Source organism: Panthera pardus, unplaced genomic scaffold (assembly GCF_024362965.1).
Source record: "Panthera pardus isolate Hobbes unplaced genomic scaffold, ASM2436296v1 HiC_scaffold_2, whole genome shotgun sequence".
Lineage (NCBI taxonomy): Eukaryota > Metazoa > Chordata > Mammalia > Carnivora > Felidae > Panthera > Panthera pardus.
In genome coordinates this window covers 142,462,397-142,480,825 of record NW_026526765.1, presented here as the reverse complement: position 1 = coordinate 142,480,825, position 18,429 = coordinate 142,462,397, and the positions used below count along the sequence as shown (strand labels likewise).

General features: G+C 38.6%; 1 non-coding gene across 1 annotated transcript; it reads left to right on the top strand.

The window, feature by feature from the left end:
• Nucleotides 1–17,980: 17,980 nt before the first annotated feature.
• Nucleotides 17,981–18,087, top strand: LOC128778433 (U6 spliceosomal RNA). The gene has a single exon (XR_008424022.1). It is a non-coding gene; the product is annotated as a U6 spliceosomal RNA (small nuclear RNA).
• The last annotated feature ends 342 nt before the right edge of the window (nucleotides 18,088–18,429 follow it).

The following is an 18,429-nucleotide window of genomic DNA, read 5'->3' as shown; positions in this document are numbered from 1 at the left end:
AGCAGACCATGTAGCAGTCTACACAACCATCCAGTAGCTGTCCTGCCCCTGGATGACAGTGCAAAGACTGGGAGGGGAGTCCACATAAGGAGATGCAAGTGTCACTCTGGCTTTAAAACTCATGCTCCACAGAATGTGATAGCTCTTGTCAGAATTCTGTAGGTATAGATTCCAGAGTCTGCACAAAGGACGTACAAGTTATAAGAGCCACCATACTCAGGGAGGACTAAAGCTACATCCAATTCACGTGTAGTTTTTCAGGGCTCATTTTTTGTTTATTTATTTATTTTGAAAGAGGGAGAGGGGCATAGAGAGGTAGGGAGAGAGAATCCCAAGCAGGCTCTGCACTGTCAGCACAGAGCCCCACACAAGGTTTGAATTCAGTAACCAGGAGATCGTGACCTGAGCTGAAATCAAGAGTCAGATGTTCAACTGGCTGAGCCACTCAAGCGTCCCAGGGGTGTTACTTTTGTTATAAGCAATAATTACATACCATTTTTTATCAGATACTGGACAAACAGAGTTAGAGCTCTAAATGAAGTTCAAGTTCTCTGGTCCAAAGGAATGGACTTTATTAAGCCTTTATCCACAGAACCTAATTGCTTCTTTTACATTTTTGTTATTATTGATGAAACAGGAGGGAAAGAAACACATGGATAGACAGGTGGGGAATGCGGCAGGTTAACGTAGTATGAAGTAAGGGCACTTCTGCTTCTATATTCTCAAAGTACATGAGGTTAAAAATACGGTCGTGGAGTAAGGATGGAGAATGAGGTGTGAGTGAGTAGCAGTAGGGGAGAGTGAGTGAGAATTAGGCCATTTTGTAAAAGTACTTGATCTGGACCTCAATTCAAAAAAAAATGTTGTATTTAGGATTTCCAAATAAATTTCCAAAAAAAAATGTTGTATTTAGGATTTTTTTCTTTTCTTTTTTTAAGTTTGTTTACTTATTTTGAGAGTTAGAGAGAGACAGACAGAGAGAACGAGTAGGGGAGGGGCAGAGAGAGAGAGAGTGAGAAGGGGACAGAGGATCTGAAAGGGGCTCCAGTAGAGTGCCCGATACAGGGCTCAAACTCACACATTGTGAGATCATGACCTGAGCCAAAATCAGATGCTTAACCGACTGAGCTTCCCTTGTGCCCCTAGGATTTTTTTTTCTTGATAAAGATGATGTATTCCTTAGGATATTCTCAATATAGTAACAAGTTTACTCCAAGATATATAATGGTCCAAACACAGTAGAAGTCTGTTCCATGCTCATGTAAAAGCTTTAGGCAGGAACGTAGGGTGTTAGGAGGATCCTCCTCCATGCAATTGGTTTGGAACACCTACTGGCAGAGCCTGTACCATTTACAAAGCTGACTTCCAAAGTTACTGGCTCCTCTTTCTTTCAGCCAGAATGGAAGAGTTCAAAGGGGCATGGGTTGTTTGAAGTAGATCTTAAAATCTTCACCCTCTAGGGGCACCAGGGTGCCTCAGTCTGTTGGGTGTCCGACTTTGGCTTAGGTCATGATCTCATGGCTCCTGAGTTCAAGCTCTGCATCAGGCTCTGTGCTGATGGCTCAAATCCTGGAGCCTGCTTTGGATTCTATGTCTCCCTCTCTCTCTGCCCTTCCCCAACTTGTGCTCTCTCTCTCTCCTCTCTCTCTCTCTCTCAAAAATAAATTTTAAAAATGAAAAGAAAAACTTCACCCTCTGGAACTAAGATCAGTAGCCACACTGAATCTCCAGAAGGGCTGAGTAACGTAGTCTAGCTATGTGCTCACGATAAGGAGGGAAATTGGATTTTATTGAACAGTAGTATGGACATTTAGATTTTAGAATGATTTCTATTAAATACATTCTATTAAACATATAGTGGACATTATTTTAGAATCCAAGGATATAGTCAATTATTTTTAAAGGGCTTATTTGAAACATTTAATTCCTTAAAAAGGTCAGGTCATTAAAATGGTATTTTTAAACTCAGCACTGATCATTTCTGTAGCACCACATTAAAGGTGAATCATCATGTCATTATGTTCATGATTTACATGTCTATGACACAAATGTATACTGTTCTATATAAAACGTACTCCTTGACTTGGCAAAACTGACCACAGGTCGATTACCTTCATAGTAAATGAAGTACTCATCTTGATTTTTAAAGAAAAACTTACTTTTTTCTATCTTGATGACTTATTTTCATAGATGTTTACTTCTTTCAATTCAGGTAGCAGAGTACTTTATTCAATTTGACACGGCACCAAATGACCACATCACAGCAGATATGACATTTTAAGGGATCAAACAAAACCAAATATCAAAAGAAACCAAACCAAGAAGAAACATCCCATTTATTAAAATGCTTCTGTTACTCTGCCTGACACTGACTGAGGTTCTATTCTTTGCTTATCTTGCTTTTCCTAATGGAACATGGGAGCTGCCGGGAAGCTGAACAAATACCATTTGTACTTCAAAACACACTAGAGAACACTAAAATAAACTAATAATTGGAAAATAAATCTTTCTACCTCATACATTCAAATTAAATGTCCAAGAGTGTATGCACCCTCCCCTTAGTTCATAAATGTGAATTGTTTGATTTTCTCACTCATTTCTACCAGTTTTAAACATATATGAGGGGTCCTTTGCTTCACTTATGGTGGTTTGAAGCACACCTATTTTTTTTTTCTTTTTAATAAAGTGACCTCACAAAAAAAAAAAAAAAAAGAAGAGAAAAAGAGCCAACTCAGTGTTTGATCGCATGTTTCCATTCATTCACATCTTTCTGTAAAATTATCCTTCTGATCTAACAGATTCCAGTAAAAGATGAAAGTTTTCATGGTGTGTGAGCCAAACACCATTGCTGTGTTTTTTTTTAAAGTTACACAGTGATGAAAAGAAATGCTGTCCCTGTACTTTGATTATTTTTGCATTTTGTGTAACTTAGAAGGTGACTCTAAAAATTGAAACTTTCCATGGGTCTAGTTTGCAAAAGGAAGCCTCTCAAGGCCAATTTAGAAAAACAAGCATCCAAAATTCTGAATGTTTGAAAAATTACTTCAAGGCCAGTTCTGGTGGCATTTCAAACATTTCACCTTACCCTTTTTAAGTGCCAGTCTTATCTATTGCCGAGGAAATTCACACATATGGCATAACTATATTTTACGTACACGGTGGTGGCGTCTTTGGTATTGGTATTTTTTTCTTTTTAACTCTTGGGTTGGTGGAATGACTGTAAACTTCAGTGACTCTGAATTTCAATACTCCTTTTTTTGCACAACGTATCCAGTGTTTCTGTAATCCTTCAACTTTAGGACTGAGGATCCAATTACAAAGGAGAGTAAGTCTGAATACGTTCAGCCTACTTACTTCCTACGCTTTTTAAAAAGAGGGGGAAGAGACATACATTTGTTTAGACCCTAAAAATCCTCAAGAAACATATTTCTCACCAGGGTGAGAACAAAATGTTCATGTACTTAATTTGATTTGAGGGAAAGACAAAATTTGTTTTAAATTTTGCTTTTAACATCTTTGCCAAATGATACGTGTCAGAATTTAATACTGAAAATTAAACTATGGAATTAAAAGTGACCCTAAAGACTATCTTATAACCACCCCCCCTTTCTGTTGATGATAAAGTAAAAGCAAGTGATATCATGATTGAAGATGATGGAAATCACAGGCTTGAATTCAGTATAATAATCAAGATTAGCGGACGCAGGTGATACTGATGTATCTCACGGGGTTTTTAATATTATAACCAAAACAAGCGTAGAATCTGAGGACCACTTTGCTGAAAACCATGAGCAGAATGCCAGAACAAGTAGATTTCTGCTTTTTTTTTTCTTGGTGAGAACTTCAAGCTTATATATTATGGAGATTATATATCTCTAAAACATCACTCCCTTAAGTTTTGGTGATATATTGATTTCACTGATCAGTGTCAAGACCTTTGGTCTTAGACAAATGAACATGTCAAAGGAGATTTTAAAGTTCTTTATGTATCAAAGTAATTTAGGAATGTATCATGTGAGAAGTCGCATTTTTTTTTTTCAAAATTTACAGTACGAAGACAAGTGATTGATTCCATTATTTAGCATAAATATGATAAGACAGAGAGGGCCGGTTGAAAATCCTACCATCCACCCTCCCCTAGGAATCCTTCCTCCCATAGATCACACACTGCTGTCCCTTCTCCCCCCCCCCCCCCCCCCCCCCCCCCCCCCCCCCCGCCATGCTTTCCTCTACACTTACACCCTCATTGTCCTTTCATTTGGTTTCTTTGTCTTATCTCTTAACAGTCTTGCTCTGACCATTGCCGGAATGTTCTACATAAAATGTATGCCTGACCATACAATCTTCTCTTCCACGTAAAGACTATTTTTTTTATTTTACCATGCCTAAAGAATAAAATCTAGACTCTTTAACAGGGCCCTAGACATAATTTCTTCCATTCACTTCCTCCCTCCCACTTTTCCTCATCTCTTTTCTCTGTGAGCCAAGCACCAATCAGAAATGCCTCAAAGCCACATCATTTCATGCCTTCTTTCCCCCTTTTGTTTTATTTTCAATGCCATACTGCTCTCCTCTCCCCTTATCTGCTTTTAAACCTTTGAAATCAAAAATTCTAAATATCTTTAACACATCTCTTACATACATAACCATTGCCTAGATAATAGCCTTACCTGGGACGGGAGGACCTTACCTCGACACTCCTGCTATAATTTTTGTGATTATTCTTAAAGTCACATTCATCCTGCACCTTCAAACATCAGCGTAAGACCTTGAATGAAAAATAAAATGCCTGGTTTGTGCACCAGTGGAGATATTAACGTGGTGAGCTCTATGTTCACACCCTCTCATGTTTTTTTTTTGCACAGAATCATACTTAAATTTGGAGGAATGGATTTCTGCTACTACCCCCCATGAAAATTATGTGCATTGCATACTTGAGGGATGTGATGACTTTCAGATACTTCTGATGCTTTGGGGCAAATGCAGATTGAATATGCTGTGGGGCAATTGACTGATGGTTCCACTAACTGATATTCAAGTGACTTGAGAGTTAATGTAAAGGTAAATGGCTTCGATACCAAGACAAAAAAAAATGTGTTTGACTATATCTGAGTCATACATTCTCATTACTGTTGGAAAGAAGGATTTGTATTTGGCAGATCTTTTCAGGTTACACACTATAAAGGAAGAAAATGTTTTGTTCAGCCTGGCAAGAACAGTATTTTCCCTTTTAGATTTATTTTTAAAAATAAGTTGCTGATTGAAAAGTCACACAGGTAAATCAACTTCTATAGAAGTAATGACATTCCCAGACCAGCAGGCTTTTAGTTCAAAATACTAAACCACGCACCGTCTGGAATATTCATTTCCAATGCTGTGCCAATGGGATCAAACCCTGGCATGCTCAACCTATATTTGAATGAGTAACATTACTTTTAAAATAGAACTGGTAAATCAAACGTTTAGATTTGGCTCAGAGATAATACTGACATGCTTCATGTTGAGTTTACATTTTAATAGGGAGCATCAACACCTGGCTGTATAGTAATCATGGAAGAAAGTGATAATGTTACGAAAAACAAAAAAACAAAAAAACAAAAAACACACAAGGTTGTCCAGAAGCAAAGTCTCTGTTTTAAATGTATAGTAGATGGTTTTTGAGTCTAGGTGAGGTTAACAGGACCATTTTGACTAGGAGAACTGAAGTGTTCTTAGGTCCTGTTAACCTCCACCTAGACTTCTCTGCCTGCACAAGTTAGTCACTATTCAAGAGTCCTGTGCTTTTCTGATTTCATCCCTAAATTGTGTAAGAGTAAGGTACAGATTTCTTCTGTAGTCTCCCTTCCTTCTTTAATGTATTCAGCGTTTATTGGGTGCCTGCTATTTTCCTAACGGCAATACTTAGGGATGCAAATACAAGTATCAGTGTCCCCTACTCTTGAGAATTTCAGTGTAATGAGAAAAACAGATATGGAAAACAAATAATGACAGTGTATTAGGAAGTGGGGCACACTACAGGCATGTAAGGAATGTTATGAGACAAGAGAGGGAAAAGCCACATTGGTCTGGGAAGTTGGGGAAAGATTCCCAGAGATCAGTTTGGGCTCGGCCTTGAAGAGTCAGTAGGATTTAAACCAGAGCAAGAAGGACGAGAATACTTTAGGTAACTACAAAGTCCAGAAGGTCCTGAAGGACCCATTGTGCCTTACATTTGTTGCCCAATTAGCTTTGGCTGGAAGTAAACAACCTTCCCCAGAAAATCTTGTAACAGTAATGAGAATATTATACGAATGTAAAATCTCAGCAATATAATACAGCAGAAGTGTGTGGTTTAAGGCAAGTAATTTGGAGCCAGACTGCCTGGGTCTGACTTCCAACCTGAACACATAAATGCTGTGTGACTTTCAGCAAGTGATGTAACTGCCACGAGCCTCAGTGCCCTGGTCTGCCAACTGAGGGAGATATTAGTACTTGGCTCGTAAATATTGTCCAGCTTAAATAAAATAATCCTTAAACATTTCTAAGAAAAATGATGACTATTTGAAAACTTTTCATAAATATTAGCGACAAATGTTTGATTTACTCACTATTTTAACAGTATTATTGAATTATAATTTATATACCATACACGTCACCCATTTGAAAAGCACAAGTTAATGATTTTTAATATATTTGCAGTTGTGCAAGCATCCCCTCTGTCTGATTTTAGAATGTTTTCTTTCCCTCAAAAAGATACCTATGGATAGACATTCTCTATTTCTACTGTTCTCTCTAGGTCTAAATTCAGTCTCTATAGATCGGCCTATACTGGATATTTCATATAAAAGTAGTCATAAAAAGTCGTAAAAATTGTGGCCATTTGTGTCTATCTTCTTTCCCATTTTTTTTTCCTTTTTTAAGTTTGTTTATTTATTTTGAGAGAGAGCTTGGAAGGGACAGAGAGAGAGAATCCCAAGCAGGTTCCATGCTGTCAGTGCAGAGTCTGTTGTGGGGCTTAAGCCCACAAACCATAAGATCATGACCTGAGCCGAAACCGAGAATTGGAAGCTTAATCGAGTGAGCAACCCACACACCCTTCCACCTTCTTTCCTGTAGCGTAATGTTTTCAAGGTTCATCCATACTGTAGTGTGTATCAGTATTTCATTCCTTTTTATGGCTGAGTAATATTCCCTTGAATGAAATGCCACATATATTTATTCATCGGTTGGTGGATGTTTTAAATATTCTACTTAGTGGATACTATTGATTTTCCTGAGAATATTTATGTGCAAGTTTTTTCATGGATGCATATTTTCATTTGTCTTGCTTATGTACACAGTGGTATAGTTGCTAGGTCATGTGCTAACGGTATCCTTAGCATTTTGAAAAATTGCCAAACTGTTTTCCAAAACAGCTGCACAACTTTACTTACCATCTGGAAAATGTGACAAGGTTTTAATGTATTTACATCCTCACCATGATTGTATTATCTATTTGTATGAAAAATGCCAATGGAATTTTGACAGGAATTGCATTGAGTCTATAGAAAAGCTGAAGGTACTATGAACATTTTAACAATGTTCACTCTTATGATCCATGAACATGGGCTATTTTCCACTTATTTGTATCTTCTTTAATTTCTTTATCAATGTCCTACAGTTTTTGGTATATAGATCTTTCACTTTCTTGGTTAAATTTATTGGATTTTTAAAATTTTTTTTAAATGTTTATTTGTTATTGAGAGACAGAGAGACAGAGCATGAACATGGGAGGGGCAGAGAGAGGGGGAGACACAGAATCTGAAGCTGCCTCCAGGCTTGGAGTTGTCAGCACCAGAGCCCAAAGCAGGGCTCAAACTCACAAACCATGAGATCATGACCTGAGCTGAAGTCAGACGCTTAACCGACTGAGCCACCCAGGCGCTCCAAATTTATTCTTTTTGATGCTGTTGTAGATGAGAATGTTTTCTTTATTTCTGCTTTAAATAGTTGATTGTTTGGGTAAAAACACAACCTATTTTTGTCTGTTGATTTTGTATCCTGGAACTTAACTGGATTCACTGATTAGTTCTAACAGTCTTTAGGATTTTCTACATACAAGATCATGCCAGCAGCAAACAGGCATGATTGTACTAATTACTTCCAGATTTGGATGAGTTTTATTTATTTTTCTTGTGTGATTCCTCTGGTTAGGACTTCTAGTACTATGTTGAACAGGAGTAGTGAAATTGGGTAGCTTTGTCTTGTTCTAGATCTTAAAGGGGAAATTTTCAACCTTTTACTGTTGAGTGTGATGTGACTTGTAGACTTGTTAAATATGGTCTTTATTATGTTGAGTTACTTTCAGTCTACACTCATTTTGTTGACAGTTTCTATCTTGAAAGGATGTTGAATTTTGTTCAATGTTTTTGCTGCATCTGCTCAGATGATCATGTGATTTTTTTTTCATTCTCTTGTGATACACCACAGTAATAATTGATTTGCCAGTATTGAAACTTTCTTGCATCTCAGTGATAAATTGCACTTTTTTATGGTGTTTGATTCTTTTCTTGTGCTGATGAGTTTGGTTTGCTGGTATTTTGCTCAGCATGTTTGCATCTGTATTCATCAGGGATGTTAGCCTGGAGTTTTCTCTTCTTGTAGTATCCTTATTTCGCTTTAGTATCAAGGTAATGCTGGTCTTGCAAAATGATCGTGGGAGTGTTCCTTCACTTTCAAATTTTGGAAAACGTTTGAAAAGGATTGGCATCACTTCTTTTGTAAGTATTTGCTTGAATTCTTCTGTGAAGCCACCTGATCCTAGGCTTTTCTTGGTTGGGAGGTTTATGAATACTGATTGAATCTCATTACTCATTGTGGCACTGATCACTTTTTCTGTTTCTTCATAATTCAGTCTTGGTAGGTTGTATGTTCCTAGGAATTAATGTTTCTTCTGAGTTGTCCAGTTCATTGGTGTATATTTGTCTGTAGTCGTCTCTTACGATCCTTTGTATTTCCATGGTATAAGTTGTAACACCTCCATTAATTCTTTTATTTATCTGAGTCATTTCTTTTTTTTTTCTTAGTAGATCTAGCTAAAGGTTTATCAATTTTGTTTACCTAAAAAAACAAAACAAAAAAAAACACCAAAAAAAAACAAAACACAAGAATTCCTAGCTGCATTTGTCGTTCTATGTTATCCTAGTCTCTTTTTCATTTATTTCTACTCTAGCCATTATTATTTCTCATTCTGATAACTGTGGCTTTAGTTCTTCTTGTTTAGTTCGGAAAACTTGTGGCTGCCTTATTATTTTATTTGTATTGTGGTGTTACCAGCTTCCTCTTAATTGTTCTCCACCAAATCCCCAATGCTCTTAGACATGTAGTTCTCCATGTTCTGTTTCAAATAAATTCAGTCCCCATCAATTCTCATGGTCTGCCTTTACCCTGAGCAGAACTTCAGAACTACTACACTGGAACCTGAGGAGGCAGGCAGGGTTTGATTGTGCTGAAGTGATGTCCTCATTCTATGAGTGGTCATGGGGTAGATGTGATACCTTGTGGTCTTGTGTTTGACTCTTCCAGCATAGACCTTCCACCCTAGAAGCAATCTGAGGAAGGAACATTTGGACCTCTTTATTCTTACCCTGCCACATTTAGAGTAGATCTTCTGTTCTATGCATAGGGTGCAATAGGGGGCTACAGACCTGATCCTTTCAGCCTAGTTGGCTGGAATAGAACCTTCTGCAACAAGCAATAGGAGATGAGAAACCCTAGCATCCTCCTTCTCCAAGGGTGAAATATTATCCCCAGACTGGATAATGTGTGTGCAAGAGAGGGAGGTCCCCCATCTTCTTAGTCCTCACCTGAAAATCGTAGAACATTTAGGATTACAGAACATTACATTACATTACAGAACTGGTGGAGTCAGGAAGGTTGGTGGTGGTAAGGCTACGCTCAAAACCACAGTCATGTTCTTGCTTAAATTTAGCAGGTTTTCTTTAATGAATGTTTCTCCATTTTGCTTTTTTCCCTTAGGACAAATTTTAGAAACGTTTTAATAATTGTGGGTTTGATTTTGTTTTTATTTAACAAAATGTGTGCAAACTAAACTGTTGTTTTGTTGGGGAGAGGGTCCACCAAGCTTTTTACTTTGCCATTCAGGAGGTTTTGCCCTCCTTAGTTATTTTCGCCATTGCATTATTTTTCATCTATTGTGATGGAGTGTTCATCACTTCATCCCTTTCTACTAGTGCATGTTGCCATCTGTTTTTATAAGAAAGTGCATTTCTTCACGTTTGATGAGAACCTCTGTAATTAAAAAAAAGTGAGGGGCGCCTGGGTGGCGCAGTTGGTTAAGCGTCCGACTTCAGCCAGGTCACGATCTCGCGGTCCGTGAGTTTGAGCCCCGCGTCAGGCTCTGGGCTGATGGCTCGGAGCCTGGAGCCTGGAGCCTGTTTCCGATTCTGTGTCTCCCTCTCTCTCTGCCCCTCCCCCGTTCATGCTCTGTCTCTCTCTGTCCCAAAAATAAATAAAAAAAATAAAAAAAAATAAAAAAAAAGTGATGTGCTCATGTTTTGAATCTGTGTTAATAGACCCCTCTTGGATAGTCATATTTCTAATTAGAATATTCAAGGATGTTGAATCATACACAGAGGAAAGTGGACTGTTTATAAAGTCTCTTTATAAAGCAATGTTTACTGGAAATGTGGCCATGTTAAGTAAGGGTGTAGAAACAAGAATAGAACAAAATGTGTGATCTAAAAGTTGGAGGTCATAATGGAAACAGATGCAGGCATTAGGTGCTCAGATACAACCAGGTCCTGTGCAGAAATCTCTCTCAACAGAGGTCAATGGAGGTGTATCTCTGCCATGACAATATGCAACATATACACTCTAGCTCTCTGCTATTGTCATCCAGGGATAAGAAGGGATAGTGAGGAGACAACCCTTACTTGATCATATATTTACTGCCACAGATGGGCTTTAAACTAAAAATGACTGTTATCTTGGTTATACAAGGGTAAATTTCCTCTCTGGCATAGACTGAATTTTTATGTCCCCCTAAAACTCTATGTTGAAACTCAGTCCCCAGTGTGATGGTATTTGGAGGTGGAGCCTTTGGAAGGTGACTGTCATGAAGGCAGCTCCCTCATGAATGGAATTCGTGACATTATAAAACAGACCCCAGACAGTTCCCCTGCCCTCTCTGCCATGTGAGGACTCAGGGAGAAGTCAGCAGTCTGCAACCCAGAAGAGGATCCTCCCTAGAACTCAATTATACTAGCACCATGTTTCCAGACTTCCAGACCCCAGGACTGTGAGAAATAGATTTCTCTCGTTTATAAGCCACATTGTCTGTGGTATCCTGTTACAGTAGATGCCTTCCAAGCATAAATGAGTAAACCAGATCAAAGTTTATTTCTGTTAGAGACATAAAAGGAAGTTACATATTTGAACACTTGAATTTTATGATTCCAAATTCACACCTGCTACATTGTCTTGCACTTTTCGTATGTAGAGGCCACTTGAAAAATCCAAATAATGTAAAACACAAGTTGAAAAGAAGAATCAGACAATATTATAATGAAGGAAAGTCTGCCCTCCTGTAAAAAGACTAATATATGTTGCTAAAATATTAAACGTAACAGACACCTCTTATGCCACCTCCCATGCATACATGCATGGGAGACCAAACCTCCCCCACACACACACACACCACCCAGTTCCAATATACTCATAAAAAGTTGACTCTTAAACTTCTTTTACTATTCCAGGCTAATGATGATAATGCGTTAACATCAAGTGATTGAAATTATATACAATTCATAAGATCCCCATTATATATCACTCATAATAATTCGGACAGATAAGCCAAACCAGATTTTTTTATGCTGATTCTGAAGGAAAGATATGTTCTAAAAAAAAAAAAAAAAAATCATGGTATGTAAGCAGACCACTTGGGAAATCTCTAAGAACCTTAAGAGTATACAAATACTTTTGAAGCAGCCCCAGGTAATTTATAAGCTTTTATTTATAAAGGAATTGCTGGGAGTTAATGTAGGAGATATGCCTAGCTATTCATTTAAGTAAGCCCCGTAGGACAATTAAAATGTAGCAGTTAGGTGAGTTCTACTTACTGTACTCGGAAACAAAATGCAGTTGAAACATACAGCCTTATGCATGTCTCCCGATTTCATGTCAGAATAGATTTCTAAAAAGATGTTTGCATTCTCCCTAATTCTCACACCTTTATCTTGTGAATTAGTACCTCTTCCACTTGTATCTTATTTCAGTTCCATTATCTGTCTCTCAGTCTCAAAAAAAATTTTTTAGAGCTCCCTCCTTTTTCTTCTCCTTTGTATATTTTATCCCTTAGACCCAAATCACTCTACCACAACATTGCTTTAGATTGGAACTTTCCAGATGAACAAAACAATTGTAAGCAATTCCTCTTTGGGGATCGTGTCTTTCCTTCTCTCAGCAGACAGAACCTTTCTTTCTTACCTGCTATCTCTCTGCAACAAAATGCTGTGTGTGAAATAAAGGATTCAGGCATGTTTATATTGGGCTGCAGTATTTTTTTTTTCATAGCTCTGAATACTGCATACCATGATGCGAGACTGTCCATTAGCTTTTAAAAAAGGGTCGAAGTTAATAAAAGTGATACATACCTGCTTCCCAGCAGCCACAGCTACGGACTTCCTTACTCCTTCCAAATGGATCTCCCAACTGGGCCTCTCCTGGAGCTGTCAGGGAACTGCTAGATAGGAATTTGTTCTGAGTTCTGACACACTTAGAAAATAAGACACATGATGATCGGATCTGCCGGCTGGATGAGAACGGTGACCCTCTTCGGGTCCATGGCCATCCGCGGTAGCATTCCGTTTTACGAGCTATCGTTTGGTATCGTTTGGCGTGCTCTGCTCCAAAGTCAAATCTCCGGAAGATAGAATCACACGTATCTCTCTTATACAAACCTTACTGCAAGTTGCAGCCTTAAAAATTACCCGTGCATATCCAACATCACATGGTTAATAGGACGTTAGAAACCCGGGGCGGGGGGGGGGGAAGTTTTGCCATTTAACTTGGACGTGTTTTCCATTACGTTGCAAGCATTTTAAGATTGCTTGCTGGGAATTCCTTTTTAGGAATCCCTTCATAGTTCGTGCATAATAAACGATACGTTTTCTAGATACGTTAGTGTTTGAAAAATAATTCTTGTGTACATAGTCTTTTCTTTATTAATGCCAAACTCTTCTAAACCAAGGGTTCTAAAATAGGGATGACTTTTTGCCTCCAGTGGCTAATGTGATCACTAGCATAAACTGTGGAGTCTCCTTGGCGGATGTTCTCTATCTCTAGGGTGCCGTACAGACTGGGCCTGTGAAGCGCTGTTTGGTTATTTGCTGTTTTCAACCTTGTGCAGAGTCTTTATTGGATTTTCAGAAAAGAAATAAATGGTATGAATATTCAGGCTTATTCTAACTTCACATAAAGCTCCAATATAATAAGTCGCTTGTTACACTACATGACCTCACACAAATGCCTTTTATATTAATGCAGGAACCAAATAAAATGTTTAAACCCTCTTGAAAGCACATCTAAGGCTCAGTTAAGATGTTGGCTCTAAAGGAGCCCCTGGCATTAGGAAGCCCACATGGTTAACAGCCTTTTCTTTTGCCTGCTGAAGCTCATACGGGTCTTTCTCTCCTCACCGGCCAAACATTTAAACTCTTTTTGAAGAGAAAGTAAGATGTACCCACCTTGGATGCAATGGCTTCCTCAGAAGATAGAAAAGAAATTTTGTGTGTGTTATTGAGAGGTGGTAGCAGGTATTTTATTTTTTGCATGGAAAGCCCACTGATCTTCCACAGACCTTGGTAACAAAGTCTGGGATTCTTGTGGGGAAGATATCGGCCTTGTAGAAGGGAGCTACGGTGGTTCAGTCTATGGACGCAAATCTTTCTGACATTCTTCAGTCAAGAAGCAGGATATTCCCTCCTTTTGTGTTTTGTTTTGTTTTTAATGTGTGTTTATTTATTTTGAGACAGAGTGAGAGTGCATGCAAGCAGGGGAGGGGCAGACAGAGAAGGGAAAGAGGGAATCGCAAGCAGGCTCTGTGCTGTCAGCATAGATCCTGACATGGGCCTTGATCCTCGAACTGTGAAACCATGACGGGAGCCAATATCAAGTGTCGGACACTTAACCAACTGAGCCACCCGGATGCTCCCACCCTTCTTTTTGAATTTGAATGGCTGATGACTGACTCCTTTGATCAGAAGGGTTTGGCAGAGGTAAGGTTATATGATTTCCTAGCTGAAGTTACAAATGCAATCCAGTGTCCAGCTTTCTTCTGGGACATTCAATTTTTGGGGATCCTTGAACCCCAAACAATTGTTTCTTCAACTGTTTCTTCAAGCCACAAGGAATGGCCACATATAGGCACCCTTTATAATAGTCATAGCTGGGCACACAGTATGTAGCCAGAATTAAAAACTGCCCAGCCAAATCCTTTCCAAATTCGTAGTGAGCAAAATAAAATAGTTGATTCAGCTCAGTTTTAAAATAATAAGTTATGCAGCAATGAATAACTAGAACTGGAATTAACCAACAGTCGTCTGAAAACTCAAAAGAGAAGTTTTAAAATGAAAAGTAGTTTGGAGTTGTTATACATGGGACTGGAAGAATTTTTGTTACTTCAAAAATAGAGACCATTAATATATTATTTGAGGACATCAAAAAAAGTAATGAGACTGTCTTATATTTCATTCTGGGAGGAAAGATATGCCCCACAGAGCTGATTAAAAATAGCAGTTGTAAAAAGTAATTATGTTGCTTCCTTCTTGCATCATGCTGAGTCTAGCTTATTTAATAAATCCGGTTCCAAGCTACATAGAACACCACCAACTCCATCATCACCATTGCCATTATAAGAAATTAGTGTGTCCTGATGAAGTTGTTAAAGGCTTGTATTAAAACACATTTATTTTGGCAGACATAATCTCTCCTTAACCCGATTTTAGTGATTAGCTAATTACCATTGGGTTAGTTGTAGATGATTCTGTAAAAGATCCTTTTGAACGAGATGTTGCAGCCCAGGAAGCCAGACTCAGTGCCTCAGAAGACTGCAGAGAAAGAGAATTGAAAGAATCAGAAAGAGAGAGTAAACCCAAAAGACAGTGATTTTGTATTTTCCTAATTCCATCTACATACGGAAATTATCTTCTACGTGAATTATCTTCAGCTTCTTTTTATGTGCGACCCATCTTCTTCCCTGAACGATGAAAGCAGTGAGTTTAAGCTTCCTCTATGACTGACCCACAGCAAAGGAATCTTGTTAGCCATGATTCACCCCTAGCATTCTTCCAGAGCACGAGGAGAGCATTGAATGAACTTCTCTCTAATTTAACCACAAAAAATAATTATTTTGTTCCAATGCCCTGCCTATGTGACTCACTGTTGTAGGGCACATTCTGAGATGATCTCCAGTGACGCATATCCCTGTATAATCTCTTCCACCTTGAGTGTGGGTGCACCCCGTATGCTATGTCACTCCAGTGATGAGGTTTGTGAAGGTAGACTCTGTTTGTGGCTTTGAAGCTTTGAAGATGTGGGCTGGAGCAGGAAGCAGGTGGTAAGAAATGCAAGGACCATCTATGATCTGACAGCAACCCCCAGCCAAAAGCCAGTGGGAAAATGGGACCCCAAGCCTCAAATCACAGAACACTGATTCTGCCTACAACCTCAATGAATTGGGAAGCAGATTCTTTCCCATAGCCTCCGTGAAGGAGCACAAGTCAGCTGACACCTAATTTTCACCTATAAGATCCTGAGCAATAGACCAGCCACCTCAAGCCCAGATATGTGACCTCCAGAACTGTGAGCTCCTATGTAGGTATTCTGCTAAAGTGCTGAATTAGACATAATTTGTTCATAGAAATAGAAAATTAATACGGGACATAGATCATAATTTTACTAGATCTAATCCACCTCCAGAAACATAAGGTTAATTGTGTGTCAACTTTTTTAACATTAGAAATCACTTTTGGGGCGCCTGGGTGGCTCAGTCGGTTAAGCATCCGACTTCGGCTCAGGTCATGATCTAGCAGTTGATAGGTTTGAGCCCCGTGTCGGGCTCTGTGCTGACAGCTTGGAGCCTGGAGCCTGCTTTGGATTCTGTGTCTTCCTCTCTCTCTCTGTTCCTACCCTGCTTGTGCTCTCTCAAAAATAAATAAAGGTTAAAAAATGTTTTTAAAAAGAAATCACTTTTGTATGTACGTTATTGAGTCCAAATAAAAGCCAAATCCACATATAAAATATGTATCAGGTGTCTTCGGGAATTTTTTAATTTTAAAATTTTATTTTTTTATATTTAGTAGACAGAGTGCATGTGTGCTGCATGTGCAGGCTGGGGAGAGGCAAAGGGAGAGGGAGGGAGAGAGTCTCAAGCAGTCTCCAGGCTCAGGGTGGAGATTGATGCAGGGCTCAATGTCAGGACCTAGAGATCCTGACCTGAGCCAAAATCTAGGGGTGGTGACTGACTGAACCATTCATGTGACTCATGGGGATTACTAGTTTTGGGGTTTTTCTTATTTTTTTAAATATTTATTTACATTTGAGAGACAGAGACAGAGCATGAGTGAGGGGAGGGGCAGTGAGAGAGGGAGACACAGAATCCGAAGCAGGCTCCAGGCTCTGAGCTGTCAGCACAGAGCCTGCCACGGGGCTCAAACCCACGAACTGTGACCTGAGCCAAAGTCAGACACTCAACCGACTGAGCCACCCAGGTGCCCGGGGAATTATTAGTTTTAAATAAATGTATCCTGTAATTACTTTTCTTTTTTTTTCATTATTCTTGTTTTCATCATGATAAGTGTCTTCTTAAATCCCCATCACCTATTTCAGCCATCTACCACCCACCGCCCCTCTGGTAATCATCAGTTCTCTAGAGTTAAGGGTCTGTTTCTTGGTTTGTCTTTCTCTCTCTCTCTTTTTTTTCCTTTGCTCATTTGTTTCATTTCTTAAATTCCACATATGAGTGAAATCATATGGTATTTGTCTTTCTGTGATGGACTGACTTTCTTAGCATTATTCTAGCTCCATTCGTGTTGTTACAAATGGTAAGATTTCATTCCTTTTGCCGCTGAATAATAGTCCATTGTATACATGCCACATCTTCTTTATCCATTCATCAGTCAGTGGGCACTTGGGCTCTTTACATAATTTGGCTATTATACATAATACTGCAACTAATATAGGGGTGTATATATCCCTTTGAAGTAGTGTTTTTGTATTTTTGGAGTAAATACCCAGTAGTGGGATTACTAGATCATAATGTGGTTCTATTTTGAATGTTTTGAAGAACTTCCATACTGTTTTCCAGAGTGGCTGCACCAATTTGTATTCCCACCAACAGTGCACAAGTGCTCTTTTCTCCACCTCCTCACCAACACTTGTTTCTTGTGTTTTTTATTTTAGCCATTCTGATAGGTGTGAGGTGATACCTCGTAGTTTTGGTTTGCATTTCCCTGATCATGAGTGATGTTGATGTTCTTATGTCTGTTGGCCATCTGCATGTCTTCTATGGAGAAATGTCTGATCATGTCTTCTTCCCATTTTTTAATTGGATTGTTTCTTGGGTGTTGAGTTCAATCATTTCCTTATATATTTTGGATATTAACCCTTTATCAGATAGGTCATTTGCAAATATCTTCTTTCCTTCTATAGGTTGCCTTTTAGTTTTGTTGCTTGTTTCCTTTGCTGTACAGAAGCTTTTTATTTTGATGCAGTCCATTTTTGTTTTTATTTCCTTTGCCTCAGGAGACATATCTGGAAAAATGTTGCTGTGACAGATACCAGAAAATTACTGCTTGTGCTCTCTTCAAGGATGTCTCTGGTTTCAGGTCTCCATTTTGAGTTTACTTTTATGTATGGTGAAAAGAAAGTGGTTCAAGTTCATTCTTTTGCATGTAGCTGTCCCATTTTCCCAACACCATTTGTTGAAGAGACTGTCAAATATGTGCTCACTTCAGCAGCACATATGCTAAAATTGGAATGGTACAGAGAATATACGCATAGCCCCTGCTCAAGGATGAGATGAAGAGACTTAATGAGATGAGATGAGATGAAGAGTAATTAACCATGTCATTGTGAGGTTATTTCTGGAGTTTCTGTTGCATTCCTTTGATCTATGCGTCTAATTTTTATGCCAATACCATACTGTCTTAATTATTACTGCTTTGTAATATAACTTGAAATTTGGAATTGTGATACCTTCACATTTTTCTTTTTCAAGGTTGCTTTAGTATTTGAGGGTTTTTTTGTTGTTGTAGTTCCACACAAATTTTAGGATTATTTACTACATTTCTATGAAAATGCTCTTGGTAGTTAGCTAGGGATTCCATTAAATGTGTGGATTGCTTTGGGTAGTATTGGCATTTTAACAATATTTGTTTTTCCCATCCATGA